General features: G+C 45.8%; 1 protein-coding gene across 1 annotated transcript in view; it reads right to left on the bottom strand.

Annotated features, from left to right (window-relative positions):
- Positions 1-21,425, bottom strand: part of SUGT1 (SGT1 homolog, MIS12 kinetochore complex assembly cochaperone) — a 1,565,243-nt gene that overhangs the window by 1,225,223 nt on the left and 318,595 nt on the right. The gene's annotated exons all lie outside the window — the stretch shown is intronic.

Consider the following 21,425-nt stretch of genomic DNA (forward strand, 5'->3'; position numbering starts at 1 on the left):
GACTGCACAGGTCTTCGGACTACATAGAATAACAAGCCGTAACAGTTCTTGGCCAAATAACATGACAGCAGTACTGAGCCCTCAGTTTGAATTCCTTCACCTCCATAAGCAACAAGTTTTGCACAACTAGCCACATTGAGTTGTACATTAGCTCTCACTTTAGCAAAAGTATCTGTTGAGATAACATTACATTTTGAACCAGTATCTACTTTGAGCTTGGTGGATTTATCATTGATCTGAACAGTACAAAACACTTCATTCTTTGTCAACAAATTAACTGCATTGGCCTTTTCACCAACTACTGATATGCCATCAATGTAGAAAGTAGACTGCTGCAATTCTACTTGATCAGTTTGCTTTTCTGAGTGACCTTTCTTTATAACTATGTGAGCTTTACTTCTTTGAAAATGGTTCCATTTTTTACACTTATGGCACTGCTGACCAAATGCTAAGCATTTCTCTCTTTTAGACTTATGACTGGCACAATTGTTACAGTTAACAATAAAGCTGGATTTGGATTTTGCTGACTCATGCTTGTACTGCACTGAGCATGCTCCTTTCTTAGAACTTGCTGGAAAATCATGGGGCTTCCCTGGTGAACCAGCAAGTGTGTGGCTGCTATGTGCTTAGGCCTGCTTTTGCTTGCCACGTGCTGCATGCTGTCTACATTTGCTCTAGAGACTGCTGAAACCATACTCATCACTTGTAAGCTCACTTGTGTGCCATTCTGTAACTTCATGGATTTGACAAATCACAAAAGCTTTGCTCAACATTAAATCACTGTCATGAAGCAAAATCTTTCTCACACTATTAATACCACACACATGCCTGTCCTTTACCAACTCATCTTTTAAGTCACCAAACTGACACATTTTAGCTTAGTTTCTCAGGTCAGTAATGTAAGCTGCAAAAGTTCCCCTTGGTTTCTGATCTCTTGTGTAAAACAAATCCCTCTCTAATGTAATATTTGTCTGGTGGTTACACACTTCCCTGAATTTGCGCTTCAAACACTCGGGGTCTTCATTTGATCCAGCCTGTACAACAATATGACATTTATCACCTTCTCCCTCATATACTGCTGGTGCATACACAAATGAACGCTCTCTTTCAATGGGCTCTGACCCAGCTAGGTTTAACAAAATGAATGCCCTAATGTGTGCATCTTTGTCAGAATAAGCTGCTTGTATAAAAATATCTTACTCTTGCTCAAATATTCTCCAATCCTCTGCAACATTCTGATCAAATACAAGTGGTTTGAGCTTTCGAAATCCATCTGCCATATTAACACAAACCAGTGAAGGGTTTTGAAAATATGCACGAACATACATATACCAGTACTTGTAACTATGCCCAATAGCACAACAAGCCTCTGAATAACTGAACTTTGTGAAATAAGTCTCTTGGACACTGTAATGCTCTTGAAATCACTGTACTGCAAGAAATCCCCTCTTATCAGTGTAAGAAACATTTCAAAATAACTGCAAAGTGCAAATGAACTGGGCAGAAGAAGCTCAGAGTAAGAAACATTTAGAAGTAATTATACTTTGCGAATAAATCATGCAAGTTTTCATTACCTTTGGTTCTTTTCTGGCTCTTTTTCATGCTTGTTTCTCTTAATTTACCTTCACTGTTATCTCTGCACCTTGTAGCTCTGAATATCAATCTCTGGAATGCCAGTTCTGACACCATGTCGCTCTTCTAGTCAGGATACAATAGCTAAGACTTCATGGGTTCTGTTCAAGCAGCTTTATTATGTACAAACACATTATCTAAGTTAAAGTTATTAAGCCTCAATCCTAAACTTATAAAGAAACTAGCTATTACACTCACACATGTTCACTCTCTGGCTGCACTCTCAAAATGGCAATGAAGCTAGCACGTGCTGACTATTTATTTGCATGTTCAGTCCTTGAAATGCTTCTTAAAGATACAGCACACATACTGTATTCTACACTGACGTTCAATGTCAGATTGTTGGTGTCACACCAGCATAGCATATGTTCCACTTCACTCCTCCTCCTCCTATATACTGTTTCAATGCCATTCCTGACAAGACCTATGACCGCGGTGTCTGCAAACTTGGTAAATCTACCGTATTCATATCTGGCTACACAGTCATGTGCATGCAAGGTGAATAGTAGAGGACTCAGGACAAAGCCCTGTGGTACACCCGTGTTCAGAGTTATGCTTTTAGAGCCATATCCCATACATACCTTTTGGTTCTGTTTGTGGGAAAGTCTAGTACCCAATTGCACAAGGTGGTGTTGATGCCCAGTTGGATTAGTTTTATCACTAGATTCTTGGAGATGACAGCATTAAAAGCGGAACTGAAGTCAATGAATAACATACTAAAGATGCTAAAGAGATGGCATCTGCTGTGCAGCAGTTTGACCTGTAGGTAAACTGCAATGTATCTAGTGCTGCAGGTATGCTTGCTGAGATGTGGTCCTTGATCAGCTGCTCGAAGCACTTCTTTACTGTCAATGTTAAAGCAACTAGGTAATTAAGCATTCAGACTTGCTGGTTGTAGTTTCTTGGGTAAGGGAATGATAGTCATGTTATTATAGTATCTCAGTACGATGGCTAATCACAGTGATGCACTGAAAAGGTCCGAGTATTGATGCCAGCTGTGTAGCACAGGCCCTGAGAACCCTGCCCATAATGTTATCTGGACCAGCTGCTTTCCTTGGGTTAACTCATCTCAAAGTTTTCAGTAAATTACCTGTGCTGAGACAAAGCACTTCCTCATCCTGACCGACAGGTAGTTTTGTCTACCACAGTTTTGTTGTCCACGTCGAACCTGCTAAAAAAGTTTAGTTCATTTAAGAATTCTGTACTGTTGTCACAATAGGCGGATGCAGGTTTGTAGTCAGTTATGTCTTGTATGCCTTTCCACAGACGTCGAGAGTCCCTTTGGTCATTAAAATGACCCTGAATTTTTCTTCCATAGGATCTTTTGGCCTCTTTTATGCCTTTGTTTAGGTTTGCTATGGCCACCCTTAGGGCATCCTTGTCTTTAGATCTGAACGCTGCATTACATGCCTTTATAAACTAGTACACCTTATTAGACAGCCATGGTTTAAAAGTAATCCCTGGCCTGAATTAGTTCATGCCTGGTTGGGGGCAGTGAAGAACCCATCATCCAGATATATAAACACCCAGAATCCTTGCAGTCTCGGGTGAGCTGTGACTAATGCCATGCATTAGGTAAACACCCCGGGGGCTGCAGTGAGTCTAAAGGACAGAGCTCTAAAATGGTAATGACTAGCTCCCAGCCAAAAGCGCAGATGACCTCTGGAGTGTCTATTTTGATGTGATAGTACGCTCTTGTAAGTCCACTGAGCACATCCAATCATCCTTTCACAACAGCAGTAAAATAGACTGAACAGTTACCATTAGGAAGTTTCCCTTCTTTACAAACAAATTCAGTTTGCTTAGATCCAAAATGGATCTCAGATCCCCAGTTTCTTTGGCACTGAAAAGAAGCGTAAAAGTTCCGAATCCTTTTTGTTCGGTTGGGACCTCTTGGATGACTCGCTTTTTTGCAGTAGTTTTTGAATTTCTGATACTGCATACTCCCTCTGACTGGGTGGAACATCTGGGAGATTCTTTAACTTCTCTGGTGGAGGAAGGAAAAAGGGAATGCAATATTCTCTGGATATAATCTTTAGCACCCATTTGTTTTCTGTTAAATTGGTCCAGGCAGCTGAGTGCAGTGAAAATGACCCGCAACTGCCTCCAGAGAACAGCAGTTGGGCAGCGCTTCAGGAGCACTGATAGACTTATCAGAGAAAGGCTCTCTGAAGCCTTGATTCTGTGGTTCCCCCTCTGCCCCTGGCATTTCCCACTGAAGCCTCCTCCTCTGCCTCTGGAGGAAGAATCTCTGCATTGACCTTGGGAAGATCCCTGAGATTTTCAGAACCAGGTTTTCTTGCCATTACGCTTGTTTCTACAAAAAGTGCGCTGGGGGGTTGAAAACCTGACCACAACGGATGACAATGTCTTTCCTTCCTGTGGGTTAGGGTCTCTGACGGATGGCCCAAATAGAGAGGAGCCATCAAATGGGGCATTCACAAAGGACTCCTTAAAGGGTTCCACGAAATCACAAAGCCTCTTCCAGGCATGTCTTCTAACAGCAATGCCTGAGCCGGCTGCTTATGAGGCACCCTCCGTGGAATGGGAGATAAGCCTCATGGAAGAGCTGGACAAGGATGAGGGAGTTGCTAGTCAAGAAGAAACTTTCTTGAAATATTCCGCCGACATGGTCTCTGCTATAGAGTCCGACAGTTCCTTAACCAGATCCCTCTGCAATCAAGTAAAATTTGCCAGATGCTTTAAGTGGCAGAGGCGTAAACGTGCTTACCAAACCTATCCATCACTCTGGACTCCCTGTTTGGCGGATGGACAGTGGAACTCTGTTCAGCTAGTTCCTTCTTGGTAGCTGCTGCCACAACCATGGCATCAACTGGAATACCTATGATCTGTCATGGGGGGGGGGGGGCAAGAGCTTATCTGGTCATTTCAGAATTGGTTTGATTGTGTCCGGCTTCTTCCAGGCCCAACAGGGCACCAAATCCACGAGCTCATCTGTAGGCGAATAACCCAGGATGTAGATGGGCCTATTGCAAAAGCCTCCAAAAACATGGACTCTTTCATGGAAGGAGACTGGGCTGACCAACTACCTCTCTGCCTCAGGATTGCTAAACTGTCCCCAAAGATAACATCCTGCTGTGGTGGCCATGGAGATTCTTCCCCATTATCAAAGTCCATGTCCACAGTAATGGACTACAAGGGGGAGTTTATGTGCCTCCTCTTGCACATCTTCTTACAAGGGATCTCCTCTGTGGGATGTTCAGGCGAGGTCTTGAAAGAAGATGGGACTTCCTTCTAGGGGAAGAGTTTGAAAACTCATCTGGACTGGCTGACACTGGCCAGGCATGATAGGCTCAATTCTCCGATCCAAGGGGGGTTGAGATGGAGGGTTATAGCTCAGAGAGGCTGGATCCTTATGACTAGAGAAGGCCCTTTCTACAACTTGGAATGTCAATGAACCTGGTGAATCCCTCCCCAGTTCCACAGGAGCCAAGACAACCAAAGAAGAAAGGGTAGAGAGACCCCCCCGAGCTGTGGGTTCCAATGTAGAACCAGACCCGAACTGTCCAGCACTGAATCACTCAGAGGAAGAAATTACTCCACCTCCCCCCAGATCCGACAAGGACATCCCAGATCCAAAACCACTGAGGTCCGACGACATCGGAACAGAGGAAGTCAGGGCAGCAGTCGTAGTAGAGGAAGGGCACCTCCTCAGATCCAACCCTGGCTCTCTCAGGTGGCTACGATCTTGAGACTCTGATACCGAGGGATGGATCGGAGGAGACTGCGCTGTAAAGGAAATGCTCGCAGATCCCAGAGGGGACGAAGCAGACAAAACCCTCAACTGAATCAGAGTCTTGAGGACCTTCCTGATCATCTTGTCCATGTCTAAAAAAACTAAAGAGATGTGGCTGCTGCTGCAGTGAAGTGAGCTCTAACAGTTTTTGGGAGCTCTAAACCTTGACCCTTGTAAATATATGAGATGCAGTCTGTAATCCACTTGGCTAGAGTCACCTTGGTAACTGGAAGGTCCAATCTATTTCCTGAGAAGGAAACAAATAATTGACTGTTTTCTTATGTCCTTCCTTCTATGAAGGTAAAAACATAGTGGTCTATAAACATCAAGAAAATGCAAATATATTCACCTTTACTACTGAAATTTGGGAAGAAAACTGGCAGATTAATGGATTGGTTGATAGTAGTTTTTGAAACTATCTTTGGTAAGAATGAAGGATTAGTATGAAAAGTGACCCTATCTTTGTGAAAGATAAAATATGATGGTTGGGATGGCAATGCCTGCATTTCACAAAATCTCCTTGCAGACATGATGGCTACCAGAATATAGTTTTCCAAGAGAGAAATTTCAGCTGATAGGTAGCTGCTGATTCAAAGGGAGGCTGTATAACTTTCTGTAGTATCAAAATTTAAGTCCCAAGGTGGTGAAGGATCCTTACATTGGGGCTTCAGTAAAAAATTCCTCTTCAAGAAAGCTTTGCATAGCTTTTGTGATGCCAACGAGGAACCATCAAATCCAATTTGAAAGTTAGAGACTGCAGCTAGCTGCACTTTTGTTGTAGAATAAGCTGCTCCCTCATTGAACAGCTTTCTAAAAACTCTAGAATAGTGTGGATAGGAGCTGAAAAAGGATCTACATCATTCTGTTGAGACCAATATACGAATCTCCTCCATTTACTAATACAACCTTTGTGCAAACGGTCTAAGAGAAGATAATAGGATATGGCGGACTGGGGAAGAGAGCATAGGTTGTCTGGCTATTAGCAGAATTGGAGATACCAAGCTGTCAGCTTGAGACTGTGAATGTTCGTGCAAGGCATTCCTGTCAGATGCAACAGGACGTCCAGAATTGGATTCAGAATCCATGGCTTCTTCCTTAGGTGAGGCCAAATGAAGGAAAACCAGATTTGTCGAGGTCAATACAGAGCTATGAGGATAACTTCTCTCTTCAACGTGTTCGTTTTCTGAAAAAAAATTAGGGATTAATGGGATTGGGGGAGAGGCATATAAGAGACCAGGAGGCCAATTTTAAGTGAGAGAATCTCTCAAGGACTCCCCCTCTTGGAGGGTTCAGGGCAAAGTACCTGCTGCATTTGTTGTTCAAAGGGGATGCAAAAAGGTCGCAGCAAAGTTAGCTCCATTTGCAGAATATGTTTTCCCCTCACTTTCTGATTGACGGACCACTCGTGATGCATAATAATGGACCTGCTCAACCTGTCTGCTATCACTTTCCACCCCTTGTAATGTTTCACATGCGAATCTGACAACGGATCTTGGCATCACAATGGTCTCTACTGAATCAGCTCTGGTGGAAGTCAGAGGAGGAGACAGTGAAGGAGTCCTTGGAGAAGATACCCCAACTCCAGGAGGGAGAGGGGCCTAAGAAGGAGCAGGAATACCTGCAGCCAACAACAGCTGATCCACCAATCTCACGTCTATGTGGGAGGGACTCCTGGAGGATCGAACGGACAATCCTGAAGAGGACTAAGGTCATTTAAAAGGCATGCTCACCTTCTCATTTGGGGAGACCATTCCTGTTACTGACAAAAAGACTATCTTCAGCCCAAGGATTTTGATGAAGCCAACTTCAAAACTAGCTAAACGCCTGGATCCAAAGGAGGTTTAATCAGATCCCATTAAAAAAGGAGCCAATCTGAGACCCTCAGAACTGGCAGTGAAGTCTTGGCCCTGGCTGTCGGTTCCAAGGAGGGAACTGAAGTCAGAGCAGCATTCAATGCCTAGGTAAGGATGCCTATTGACACCAGAACAGTTGGTACCAGGGGGGATTGAAGTGCTGGGCTCCAAAGCTCTGTTGGAAATCAGAGCAGGAGACAGTGAAGGAGTCCTTGGAGAAGATACCCCAACTCCAGGAGGGAGAGGGGCCTAAGAAGGGGCAGGAATACCTGTGGCCAACAACAGCTGATCCACCAATCTCACGATGTCTACCTCAGAGAGACTCCTGGAGGATCGAACAAACAATCCTGAAGAGGACTCAGGTCGTTCCAGAAAGGAACTGGGCAACTGGCCCGCAAAAGGGTCTATGGAAGGTGAATACCTTGTTTAGGAAAAAAGATTTGGATCTGGTTTCAGCACCAAAGGGGTGAACAGAGGCTGCTGATGCGGCATTGGAGAAGTTGGCACTGAGCCAGAAACTAAAGATGACGGTGCTGATTCTGGTGCCAAAGGCACTGTAGTGGCAGTAGTTGGTGCTGAGAATTCTTTAAGCCGTAGTTTCGGTAACTTTGCTTTTGGTTCCACGGAGATTGTCGGAACTGTAGCCTTATGTTTTTGTGCCACCGGTGCCATGGGGGACACAGGTACCCAGTGGCTCTTCTTTTTGAAAGGGTCTGATTTAGGAGGATCAGACTTGTACAAAGCTTCACTAAAGGTATAATCCAGAAAATATATAGATATATACATATATCTCAATAAGTAGCGAAAATACAAGATGATAAAAGAAATTTTAAGACTTAGCTGAGAGCAACAGCTGACGCGTCTTGCTGACAGAGTGGCAAATAAGATCTGAAGTAATGGAGAGAGGGGTATTGTGGGTAGAGTCTTAGCTCGAGAGTTTTTTTGACTGGCGCGAACTGTATAACGGCTGAGCTAGTTCCAAAGATCGGAACAGAGTCCCATTCGTCAAGAATGAATGAAGGTTGACAACTCTAATCAATTTATTTCCAAAGAGAGAAATGGAGATTCAACTTTCTGGAAAGTATAAGGGACTACCACATTGGCAGGAAGTGACAAGGTCCCTTTATAAAGTCATTTTGAATTATATGACTGTCCTTTGTTCTAGGAGGTTCCAGTTTTCTTTTTGGAACCTCCCTGCCATTGCTTTTTTGAACGTCCGCTTAACAGCATTCTGCTGAGATAATTAACTTTTAGTTATGTACTCACCATAACTTTATATGTTTGGGATCCATCTCGCCTACATTCTGTACTGATGGGCTCGGAGCCGACCCTCGGCTCCGACTCGGCACGCTATGCTATAGAGCGAAGCCTCTTATTGGCTGAGCTATTCTCTATCCCAGGATGCACCACCACTAATCCCCCAGATCTTGTTTGTCCGCATTCATGCACACACACATAACTTGTTTATATAACATTGCCAGATGTTTCAAGATGAAACAATAGAATTCGGACCGTCCGATCTCTTCTGATCTCCAAGGCAGGGGGAAGGAGGGTGGGTTATTAGAATGTAGAGATGGATCCCAAACATCTAAAGTTATGGTGAGTACATAACTAAAAGATGTTATGTGATCCTATCTCGCCTACATTCTGTACTGATGGGACAGCGTCCCTAGCACCTAAATCCTGGGTGGCTCACTGGAAAACACTCCTGAGAACTGTGGAACCAAATGAAGCTTGCCCCCGGGATGCCACATCCAGTTTGTAGTGGGAAATGAAAGTGTGCGGGGAAGACCACGTAGCCGCAGCACAAATTTCACTAATGGCAAGCTTAGAATGGAATGCTATTGAAGTAGCCATAGCTCTTGTAGAGTGAGCTATGACAGAGGTCGTAAGCTCTTTATTAGAAGAGGAATAAGCTTGACTAATACAGTCGCTGATCCATTTGGCAATAGTGACCTTTGTGACGGCTTTGCCCAATTTATTATCCGAAAAGGACACAAACAATTGATCTGTTTTAATTGTTTGTTTGGTCCTGTCTAAATAAAAATGCAATTGCCTGTGGACATCCAATGTGTGGAATATGTATTCCGCTTTGTTCGAGTACTTTGGAAAGAAAACTGGAAGTTCTAATGACTGTTGTAGGCAAAAACTGGAACAAACTTTAGGGACAAAGGATGGATTAGGCCTGAGAGATACTCTATCTTTGTGAAAAACCAGGTACAGTGGTTTTACAGATAGAGCTTGAAGCTCTGAAACCCTTCTGGCAGAAGTAATCGTGACCAGAAAGGCAGTTTTCCAAGATAGAAATTTCAAATCACATGTTGCTGCCAGTTCGAAGGGGGAGGAGGTTAAGGCACGTAACACCACATCGAGATCCCACGGAGGAGCAGGATGAGAAATCGGAGGACGTAAAAGCGCAGCACCTTTCATGAAGGTTTTATACAATCTGTTGCTCATTAAAGGTGGGTTTATAGATTCATGAAAATTGGAAATAGCTGCCAATTGGACCTTGATGGTAGAGACTGAAGAACCTTGATTGAATAGGGAAGTTAGAAATTTTAGGACTTCCGATACAGGAATAGTGATGGGATCCAGACCCCGGAGTTGAGCCCAAATAGCAAATCTCTTCCATTTGCTAGTATACAATTTCTTAGTGGCAGACTTGTGGGCCGAAGATAAGATATGTATGACTTCTGGGTCTAAGGTATGATTCCTGTCTATAGTCGGAAGAGGAGGAGCCAAGCTGTTAACTTCAAAGTGTGAAGGGACTGGTGGAGTAGTCCCGACTGATGAATTAATAGGTCTGGGATCTGATCCAGGAACCATGGACCGTCCAGTGCATATTTCCGAAGATAGGGGAACCATACCTGACGAGGCCAGTAAGGAGCAACTAAGATCATTTTGCTCCCCAAGTGAGACGCCTTTTGGATCACTCTGGGAAGGAGGGGAACTGGGGGGAAGGCGTATAGCAAGCCGGTGGGCCAAGGATGGGCTAGTGCGTCCATAGGGCTCTCCCCCGGAGCTGGAGTGAGGGAGAAGAACTTTTTGCACTTCGCGTTCAGCGGGGTTGCGAAGAGGTCGCAACAAGGAATTCCCCATTTGCTGAAAATCTGAGTTGCCACTGTATTGTTCAGAGACCACTCGTGAGGAGAGAGGATAGTTCTGCTCAGTCTGTCGGCTATCACATTGGATTTGCCAGGGATATGAGTTGCTATCAGAAAACGTCTGGTCGCCACTGCCCATTCCCATACTCTCATGGCCTCTCTGCAAAGAGGGTAGGATCTGGTTCCTCCCTGCTTGTTCAGGTACCAGACCACTGATATGTTGTCGGAGTGAATGGCAATCATGCCCTGAGGGAGGTAATCGTGGAGGGCTTGTAGAGATAGAAGCACCACCCTCATTTCCAAAATGTTGATATGAAGAAGACTCTCTTCTGAATGCCATTTGCCTTGGACTGACCTGCCCAGGGAATGCCCCCCCCACCCCATCTGGGAGGCGTCCGTAGTCAAAGTGGCCATAGGAGGAGGTGGAACAAAGGGTCGACCCTGATCCAGATTGGAGGGCACCAGCCACCAGCGAAGGTCCCGTTTGCAGGTTTCCGTGATCCGTATGAGGTGACTGAGAGGGAGATCCTGAAAGGACCACTGTGTCGAAAGAAGCCACTGGAGAATTCTCATATGCAACCTTGCTAGGAGAACTAGAAGAACAGTGGCCGACATAGATCCCAATAGCTGCAGGACCATTCTGGCTGGAGCTTTGGATCTGAGAAGCAAGGCTCGAACTTGAGCCTGTATGGTTTGTATCCTTTCTGTAGGAAGATAGACCCGCATTCGGTTTGAGTCTATCTCTACTCCGATGAATCTTATGCGTTGAGATGGCAGCAACACAGACTTTGGCCAATTGAAGGTGATTCCAAGGGAAGTGCCCAGTGATATTGTGGCTTGTAGGTTCTGCAATAGTAGACGCCTGGAGGTGGCAGTTAGGAGCCAGTCGTCCAGATACGGAAACACCTGGAATCCTAGACTCCTCAGGTGAGCAGTCACGACCGCCAAACATTTGGTGAACACCCTGGGGCTGTGGTGAGACCAAAGGGCAGCGCTGAACTGAAAATGACTGTCTCCTAGGCTGAAGCGCAAATGTCTCCTGGACGCCTGATCTACCATGATGTGGTAATAGGCGTCCTTGAGATCTATGGAGCACATCCAAACACCTTTCTCCAGCAGTGGGAGAATGGATTGTAAGGTGACCAAAACTTGGACTTTTTGACTGAACGATTTAGAATGCTGAGATCCAAAATGGGCCTCAAGTCCCCGGTCTTTTTTGGCACCAAAAAGAAGCTTGAGTAAGTCCCTAACCCGATCTGGTCTGCGGGGACCGGTTGGATGACTCCTTTTTGAAGCAGCTTTGAGACTTCTAAGGCTGCAATTTCCCGTTGACTGGGTGGCGGGTCCGGGATTTTCTTGGACGGAGGTGGGGAGTGAGAAAAGGGGATGGCGTAACCTCCGGCGATAATTCGAAGCACCCATCGGTCCTGAGTGATACCTTCCCAGGCTTTTAGGTGCCTCGAAAAACGACCCCCGACTGGCTCCGGAGCTGCACAGTCGGGCAATCCCTCAGGGATTGTGAAAGGCTGTAGAGCCACGAAAGGACTCGCCGTCTCCAGTGTTGCGGGGGCCTCTGCCGCCTCTGGGACGGCGTCTTCCAGAAAAATTTCCCCCTCCTCTGCCTCTAGAAGGGGGATCGTCCTGCTGTGAGGGATAAGACTTCTGGGATCTACGGAACCACATTTTCCCTCCTCTTTTAGCCTTGGGATAAGGCCGAAAGGGAGTGGAAAATCGTGCCCTTACGGCAGTCAAAGTCTTACCTTCTTGCTCGCAGCGGGTCAATGTGTCCTTTACCTTGGGTCCAAACAAAGAGGACCCATCAAAGGGAGCGTCGGCAAAGGAAGACTTAAAGGCTTCCTTAAAATGACACAGGCGGAGCCAGGCTTGCCTCCGTAGAGCAATACCCGTACCCGCCGCTCTACTCGCCCCCTCGGCCGCATATGAAATGAGCCTCATGGACGAGTTTGATATCTATGACAGCGTAGCCAACTGAGAGCCAACCGTCTGGGCCAGCTGCTCAGGTAGGTTACCCAAGAGGGTATCTGAAAGCTCCTTGATCAGACCCCTCTGAAACCTGGTGAAGTGCGTTAAATAGTTCAGGGACCTTAAGGTAAAGGCCGCTGAACTGAGGGTGCGCTTCCCATACCGATCCATGCTCCTAGACTCCTTATTAGGAGGATGGACGGACGTGCTACATCTTGTTGGGTAGCAGATGCCACCACCAAGGCATCTACAGCCACACCTTTTGTCAAAAACTCCTTCTCTGGGGGTGCTGATAGGAACTTATTTGGGCGAGCAGGCACCGGTTCCACAGAGTCTGGAAGTTCCCATGCCCTTCGACAGATCAAATCTAGGAGATCGTCGAAGGGCGGAGACACCCAGGAGGCGGAGGGCTGAGCCCCGAAGGCCTTAAGGAACACCGACTCGTCAGCAGAAGGGGGTTTGGAATGCCAGCCGCCTCGTTGTTTGAGGGCTTCCAAGATGTCTGCAAAGGAGACATCATCTGAGGACGACTTAGGGGACCCCTCTGCATCATCAAGATCAGTGTCTGACGTGAGAGACTCATCGGGGGAGTCAACATGCTTCCTCTTGCACGATCTTTTCCTTGGGGGTTCCTCTGAAGAAGCTTCAGAGGGACCTCCAGGAGGGGGGGAACCCCCAGTGGGGGTGACCTCAGGCCCCAGGGCTCCGCTGTCTAAGGACAGGGGGACTGCCAAAGACCCAGTCTCCGTATGTAGGGAAGGTGCTGATGAGACCGTGGAGGTAGCCAAAGAAGATTTGGCTAACGCACTCCTCATGGCTCTGAAGGCCGGACCAGCAGAATCCTGGGAAGGTCCAACCCCCGTGGCCACAACAGTAGACGGTACCCCCGCAGCCGACGCACCGAGAGGAAGGCTTGGAACCGAAAACATCAGTCCCGAAGCATCCCCCCGGGGCCGACAGAGGAGGTCCGTGTACCGAACTCCGACTCGAGAGCCGGGGTTGGAGTAAGGGTCGGGGCTGACCCGAAAACCTCCATCGGCTCCACCAGCACCGGCTCCAACGGTGCCGAGGCTGTTGGAGGAGGAACCAGAACTACAGGATGGGCCATCGGCTCCGAAGCCGAATGGGCTGGAGCCGAAACTAATTTTTGGAACACAGGAGACTGAAACAGTCTTAGGAGCACCCTGTCGATGTCCGAATCAGACATCTTGGAAGATCTAGATGAAACCGATCAGGTCCGAACCGACTTCTCCATCGGCTCCAAAGGACTGGGGGACCGGCTCCGAATGGACTCAACCAATATCGGTGCTGAGGGAGATCCCAAAACAATTTCCCTCGGTGCCGAGGAGGGCTTCGGCGCCGAAGGGGAAGAGTCTGAGCCGGCAACCCTCATCGGCTCCAAAATCAGTGGAGCCGATGAAGGTGACCCGCCTCTCGAAGCCCCGGTCATCGGCTCCGAAACCAGAGGAGTCGAGACTGGGGGCATCGAGGCAGACCGTTCCGCCCTCGGCTCCGAAGTCCGTGGAGCCGATGGAGAAGCCTGCCTGGATTTCTTAGTAGTCGGTTACGACGGGCTGGTCGGAGCCGACGCTTTCTTTTTCTTAGTTGGAGAGGATGAGGAAGATAAGGCCTCCTCGAAGGAGGGTTTAATCAGCCCTTTCAAGATTAATTTATTCTTCCTCTCTTGGAGGACCCTAGAGGAAAAGGCGTGACACACGCTGCAGGACTCCTGTAGGTGCATGGCGCCTAAACAGTATATGCACGAGGAGTGATCATCAGTTATAGACATTTTATAACTGCACCTCATGCACTTCTTGAACCCTGAGGGTCTATGTTCTTTAGACATAATGTCTCTGAAACAGTCACTATAACAGTGGAAAAGATCACTATGTAGTCAGAAAAAAACAGAGATTTTAAACAACAATAAATTTTTTTTTTTTTTTTTTTTTTTAACGATAAGTCAAAATTACCAGTACAATACAATTATCACAAACAGCAAAAAGGAGGGCCAAGAACCCTCTAACTTAAACAGGTACTAGACCTCCTTAAAAAAAAGAAACTGCTAATGAATAGGGGAAGGCCCCTCTAACTTAAACGGGAAACCTTTCCTTAAACAAACACACAAATTTACCACAAATTTATATCAAAAAACACTCATACAACAACAATAGCTGTTAAAACAGCTTTTGGGTAAGAATAGAGAATTTCCTGACAGGAAAACTTTAGAAAAAAACAGCACTTAGCTCAGCCAAGTTTGAGACCACGTCCTAGCTTGTAAGTGGCAAACGAGATCTGGGGGATTAGTGGTGGTGCATCCTGGGATAGAGAATAGCTCAGCCAATAAGAGGCTTCGCTCTATAGCATTGCGTGCCGAGTCGGAGCCGAGGGTCGGCTCCGAGCCCATCAGTACAGAATGTAGGCGAGATAGGATCACATAACATCTTTGTTTTTTGTGAAAGTTAAACAAGGGAGCCAAGAATCCTCTGGAAAGCTTAGAGCAGAAGGGCTGAGAATCTGAGGGATTCCCTGAATCAGCTTACTTCTCTCGTCACACTTTTTGATAATATCTGTAACAGAGGGTCAAAAAACTAAATCTCCAAAGGAGAATTCAAAATTCTTCTCCAGGTGCAGATTTGAAGGAATGGCCTTTTTAAGTGAGGTGACTCCCTCCTTAGTATCCCTAAGGTGGTAGGTAGAGTTTCTTACTATTAGTCTGGAAGGCAGTAGTGGGTATAGTTGAAGGATTAACCTGAATATAATGGTAGCTTGTGCTATTACATGAAGTCACTCGACTTTTACAAGAAGAAATTGCGAAGTTTTGGGATCAAAATGATTAAAAAGCTGCAGATATTACAAATAGCTGTTTGCAGCAGTGTTGCATCAATAAAGTTTAGGGCAATAACAGACAGCTAATGCTCTAGTTTTGGAATTAACAATTTTTTGGCAATAACCATCATTGACCCTACAAAAACAGATTTATTTTATACAAGACTTTCAACTGTGTAAGAACGTTATTAGTTAAAAGTTGAGTGTGATGCTCAGAACTGACAGTGTTGAGTCTAGGTTTAAGCCAAGGTAAGACCCTGTCAAGAGGTTTCTTTCCCTGGCTAATTTGAGAAGCATCTCCCAGAACCACAGAAGATGGTTCTACAATGTTTGGATACGACACTGGAACAGCAGCAGACAAAGTGCCTGACCTCCCCCAGTATACAGGTCCAGAAGAAAACACAGAAGTACGTGAATGGTCTGAGGAACAACATCAGGCCAATTAAGAATCACTCACTAATAGCTGAGGCACTGTCTAAACCTCTGGAGGTAGCAAGGGCTCTTTACTGTGTTTTTTCCTTTTTGGGTACAGTGACAGAAGAACCTGCAGGACTCCAGTAATTATCCATGCTGTAGCCAAAAAAGAATTCTGACTGCCAGTAAGCACTGCAGGGACTAGTCAGTCAGAAAGCAAGGTGGCAGGAAGAAAGACACCAAAAACTTAACAATATAACCTTATGAATGCAAGTTGCTACACTAATGCGAAAGGAAATGAAGCATGGAATCAGAGCAGTAGTAATCCTGTCAATATCATATTACTACAATCTCCTATCCTTTTACATGATCCCTTTTCAACAAATAGAAATACTAGCTCAAGAAGATGTGAGCAGCAACTCTGAGTTTAGTGAGCATGGACCCAAAACCAGCAACATGGTAGGAGTTTCCTGCTAACATCAAGACGAAATGGTCTGATAAGCCACTTGTGTAACAGATCACTCATAATCCTTCCAGCAGTAGCCAACACACAAATAATCAATTACATTTGAACAAAGTTTAACATGCAGTACTGTAAGATTAACCAAACAGAAGCATGGATATAGCTACCTTCTAACACATTAGTAGTTCAGAGAATGGAACCACCTTCTCACTCACATTTCAGACAGTGGTTCAGTTTATACAATATGAGGAAGAGATTGCCAACAATTTTTAGTAAAGGTAGAAACAGGACAGCAACAGCTGTAAAGGTAAGAATACATGACAAGCTTGCACACAAGAATAACATACAGCAGGATGCACTGCAAGCGGCGCCATGGCTCTATTGTGCACTACAGTACTGAAACCAGCTAGGAAATTTACAATTGGATCTCACTCGGCTGCATTTTCAAGACTTGGATACTAGTCTTGAGCTCCTCCCTCTATCCATAATGCACCTCACCATCTTCAACTTCACAGAATGAGTTTGCTGCTTTACCGTCCAGTGGATTACAAAAACCGGACAGACAGAAGAAAGAACAGAGGCTCAAACCTGGAACATGTGTGTTCCAAAACTCATCCAACAATCCTAGGAGTGACAAGGCCAGGGGATGCCTGGGAGGGAAGGTGAGGAAGAATGAAAAAATGGACAACACAGACATCAAGTTATGATAAGTACATAACTTCTAAATCTGAGGTATCCTTTTTGTTCTTCCTCACTGATGGGTCAGAGTCCCCAGCTAAGTAACTCCTGAGAGGCCTTCAAGGAAGGATTTGCCGGAGCACTGTTGAGCCAAATGAAGCCCCGTTTCTGGAGACACTGTCCAATTTGTAATATGTAACAAAGGTATGAGTCTTTGACCAAGTGGCTGCAGCACATTTATCATCAATGGAAATTCTACAGGAAAAGGCAGATGAAGTAGCCACATCTGGTGGAGTGGGATCTAGGAGTTCTAGGCAATTCCAAACCTTTCAGAGTAAATCAGAGAAATGCAATCAGTAATCCATTTGGACAAGGTAATTATGGAAGCAGCATGACCTAAGTGGTTAAGGGAAAAAGATAAAAACAAATGATCAGGCGCCCTGTGTGATTTTGTTTTATGAAGACAGAAACGTAGTTGTCTATAAATGTCAAGAAGATACAGAATATATCTGCCTTTATTGGTATAGTTTGGAAAGAAAACTGGCAGCTGTATGGATTGATTAATGTTAGTCTGCATAGCCACTTTAGACATAAAAGAGAGGTTGGTTCATAGAGATATCCTGTCTTTACTGAAAATGATGTAAGGAGAGCTAGCTGACAGGGCCTGGTGTTCAGAGATTCTTTTTGCTGAAGTAATAACTACCAAAAAGGTTGTTTTCCATGAAAAAAACTTCATACGGAGTCAACCCCTGCAGAAGCACTGTGAGGTCCCGGGGGAGTAGGATCCTTAATGGGTGGTCTAAGAAGGAAGATTCCTTTCTTAAAAGCCTTGCATAACCTGGAAGCTGACAGAGAGAGAGAGAGAGATTTGTTTCCAGATGAAAGATGGATATTGCAGCTAACTGAAGTTTAATGGTGGAAAAAACTAGCTCTTTCTTTGAAAAGAGTACTGAGGAAGAGAAAGATGGCTGAAATAGGCACTGAAAAAGGGTCAATGTTCTCTTTAGAAGCCCATATGGAAAGTTTTTCCAATTGCTTTTGTAGAGCTTCCTAGTGGAAGTTTTCTGGGAAGCCAAAATAATGTTATGGACTAGGGAAGCAAGTCTGGACTGGCTTACTATCACTGGAATTGGAGAAACCATGGGTCAGCTTCAGGACATGGAGACTGGGATGTTGAAATTCCAAGGGGTGAGATAGGAGGTCCTGATTAGACTCCAGTACCCATGGAGGATATTTAAGGCGAGACCAGAGAAAGGGGAACCACAAAGCCAATGCCAAAAGGGGGTAATGAGTATGACTGGGCTCTTTAGCCCAATTGCTTTCTGAAGTAAAGAGGGGGATAATCATACAGGAGACCCAGGGGCCAACTGTGAATCACAGCATCCCTCTGTGACTCACCCAGAGTAGGGGGGGGGGTCAGAGCGAAGTACTTGCTGCATTTGTTGTTGAGGGAAGAAGCAAACAGGTAGCAGCAAGATAGGCCCCACCAGCTGAAAATCACTTTTTGAAACTGACTGAGGGACCACTCGTGCGGAATCAGAATTGACCAGCTGATTCTGTCAGCCAGTGCAATGGTTTTCCCCGGTATGTGCATTGCAATTAGAAAGCTGTCTGAAAAGATAGCCCATTCCCAGACCCTCATGGCCTCTCTGCACAACGGATAGGAGAGGGTTACTCCTTGTTTGCTGATATACAAGACTACTACTGACATGTTGTCTGCATGGATTGCAACCATTCCCAGAGAGAGAATATCCTGAATGGACTGATGTGTAACTTGGTCTCCGAAGGGGACCACGTGCCTTGGACCATATTCCACTTGTAATGTCCCACATTATCCCAACTGGGAAGTGTCCATGGTCACGTAGCTGTGGGAGGATGGGAAGAGAACAGCCTGCCCAAAAACAGGTCGTCTGACTGTATCCACCATCGAATATGACCTTAGCAAATTGCAGCGAGTTTGACAGGGACAGAACAGGGTTGGTAAAGAATAGACCACTGTACCGCCAAGGTCCACTGGAGCATTCGCATGAAAATTTCTGCTAGTGGAACTAGAATAATAGCTGCTGATATTGATCCAAGAGCCTGTAACACTAATCTTGCAGGAGGGGATGGAAGAGAGAATAAGTCCGACACATGATTCCTCACAGATGTGATGTGGTGAAGCGGTAATGACACCAGTAGGTTCACAGTATCCAGTTGAGTTCCTATGAATTCTAGGTTCTGTACAGGAGTCAGGTTGGATTTGGCAAGATTTACTGTGATGCCTACGGAGCTGGATATCTGAAGTAAGTAATCCCTGGCATGTAAAATAATGTCTTGTTGGGGTGGTGAGGAGCCAATCGTCTAGGCAGGGAAACACCTGGAATCCTCTGAGCCTCAAGTGAGCTGCTACAACTGCCATGCATTTGGTGAATATCCGGGGAACTGTGGTGAGCTCGAAGGGCAGTGCTCTAAATTAGTAGTGATTGGCTCCCAGACAAAAGTGCAAGTGTCTCCTGGAGCACCTGTCTATTTTGATGTGATAGCACACACCCTGGCAATCTATACAGCACAAACAATCATCCTTGCGCAGAAAAGTCAGGATGGACTAGACCGTAACTATTTGGAATTTTCACTTTTTTTTTTTTTTACATAAAGACTCAGATTGCTTAGATACAGAATTGGTGTTATGCCTCCTGTTTTCTTTGGCACCAAAAAGAAGCAGGAGTATGTTCCGAATCTTACTTGTTCGGCTCAGACCTTTTAGATGACTCTTTTTTTGTAGCAGCTTTTAAACTTCTTGAGCTGCATACTCCCCTCTGACTGGGTGAAACGACAGGGAATTTTCTCCAGGTTTTCAGAGGTGGAAGGGGAAAGGGAATGTAATACCATATGGATATTATACTTAGCACCCAAGCATTGTTTGTAAGGTTCGTCCAGGTGTCTAGGTGCAAAGAAACATGACCCCCTAACTTCCTCCAGAGATGGACAGCTAGGCAGCACTTTCTCTGAGAGGCCCTATCAGCGTTACCAGAGAGTCTCTTAAGCCCTGCTTCTGCAGATGCCCTCTGCCTCTGGGGCAACATCTACAACTGTAAACTCCTCCTCTGCCTCTGGGGGAGGTTTCCCTGTGTGGATCCTGAAAAGGCCCCTGAAACTTTCAAAATCAAGTTTTCTTTCCTCCTTGCTGGTTTCTGGAAAAGGTCTTCTGAGGGAGTAGAAAACCTGATTACAACAGCAGATGCGGTTAAGTGTTTCTTTTACTGATGGCAGAAACAAGGAGTCATCATCAAAGGGGGCATTAAAAAAGGATGCCTTAAAGGGCTCAGCAAAGGTGGAAAGCGTCAACCAGGCAGGTCACCTTACACCTATGCCTAAACCAGCTGGTCGTGAGGTATGTTCCACTGTATGGGAGATCAACCTCCTCGAGTAAATGGCAATAAATGTGACAGCAGGCAGTTGGGAGGAGACCTTTTTAAGGTCCTCCACGACCATTGTCTCAGCAAGAGAGTTTGATAGCTCCTTGATCAAATTTCTTGGCAATTGGGTAAAGTGTGCCAAATAATTTAAAGACCTGAGCGCAAAAGTGGCTTAGGCGTGGATGCACTTTCCAAATCTGTCCATTGCTCTGGACTCCCTGTTCAGTGGATGGAAAGAGGAGCTCTGCTCTAACTTCTTTTTGGTGGCTGCTGCCACAACAATGGCATCAACTGAGACACCCTTGCTCCAATGTGTATTATCTAATGATGGGACTAGAAATTTATGAGGACACTTGGGAATGGGCTCGACAGTGTCCTGTTCCTTCCAGGCCCAGTGGGAAACTAGGTCACGTTCGTCTGCCTGAGAGGAAGGGGGCTACTCAGGACATAGATGGGTCCATCCCAAAAGCCTCCAAAAAAACTGACTCTTCAGGAGGAGGAGATTGGGCAGACCAGACAACTTTCTGTCTAAGGAACTCCATGATGTCTCCAAAGGATACGTCACCAGGTGGCGATCAAGGGGATCCTTCTCCCTCAAAGTGGGTGTCTTCAGTGAGGACTCCACTGGGGAGTTTGTCTCCCCTTTTGCACTTCTTCAATGGAACCTCCTTTTGAGGTGTTTAGCGAATGTGTTGGAAGAAAGGTGGAATTTCTCAGGCAGAAAAGTATAGAGGCTTTTCCGGAGTACGCTGACCTGCAGCAGAAATGAGGGGCTCAGTACCTGGACCAGATGAAGGAAAGGATCCAAGCTGAGAGAGGACAGATCTCTATGGAAAGACAAGGCTCTTTCTACAACCTGGAAAGCTGACGGACCCATGGATAACCATCCCATCTCCCCTGGAGATGAGGCAACCGAGGAGGAAAGGACTGGCACAACCTCAGAGCAGTGGGCTTCAGAGCAAATTGGACCCGAGCTGTCGAGGGCCAAGGCACCAAGAAGAAGGGATGGCTCAGACATTGTCAGAGCCAACACCAACCCCCTGGACCAAGCGCCGACATCACTGATCTGAGACCCACTCTGCCCTGATAAAACTAGAGCAGGACTGTTAAGGGAAAAAGTCGGAGTCGAAGAAGGGGGTTTCCTTTGATACAACACAAACTCTCTCAAATATTCTGGATGTTGGGAATCCATAACCACAGGCTGGATGACAAAAAGAGTGGGAAAGGTCTCAATCTGTGCATTCATGGATCCGAGAGGGGATGGAGTTGGTAAGATCTCCATAAGGATCTCAGCCTTGAGGAATCTCTGCATAACTC

The sequence above is a fragment of the Protopterus annectens genome, chromosome 5.part0 (assembly GCF_019279795.1).
Source record: "Protopterus annectens isolate FY-2018-M chromosome 5.part0, PAN1.0, whole genome shotgun sequence".
NCBI classification, from domain to species: domain Eukaryota; kingdom Metazoa; phylum Chordata; order Ceratodontiformes; family Protopteridae; genus Protopterus; species Protopterus annectens.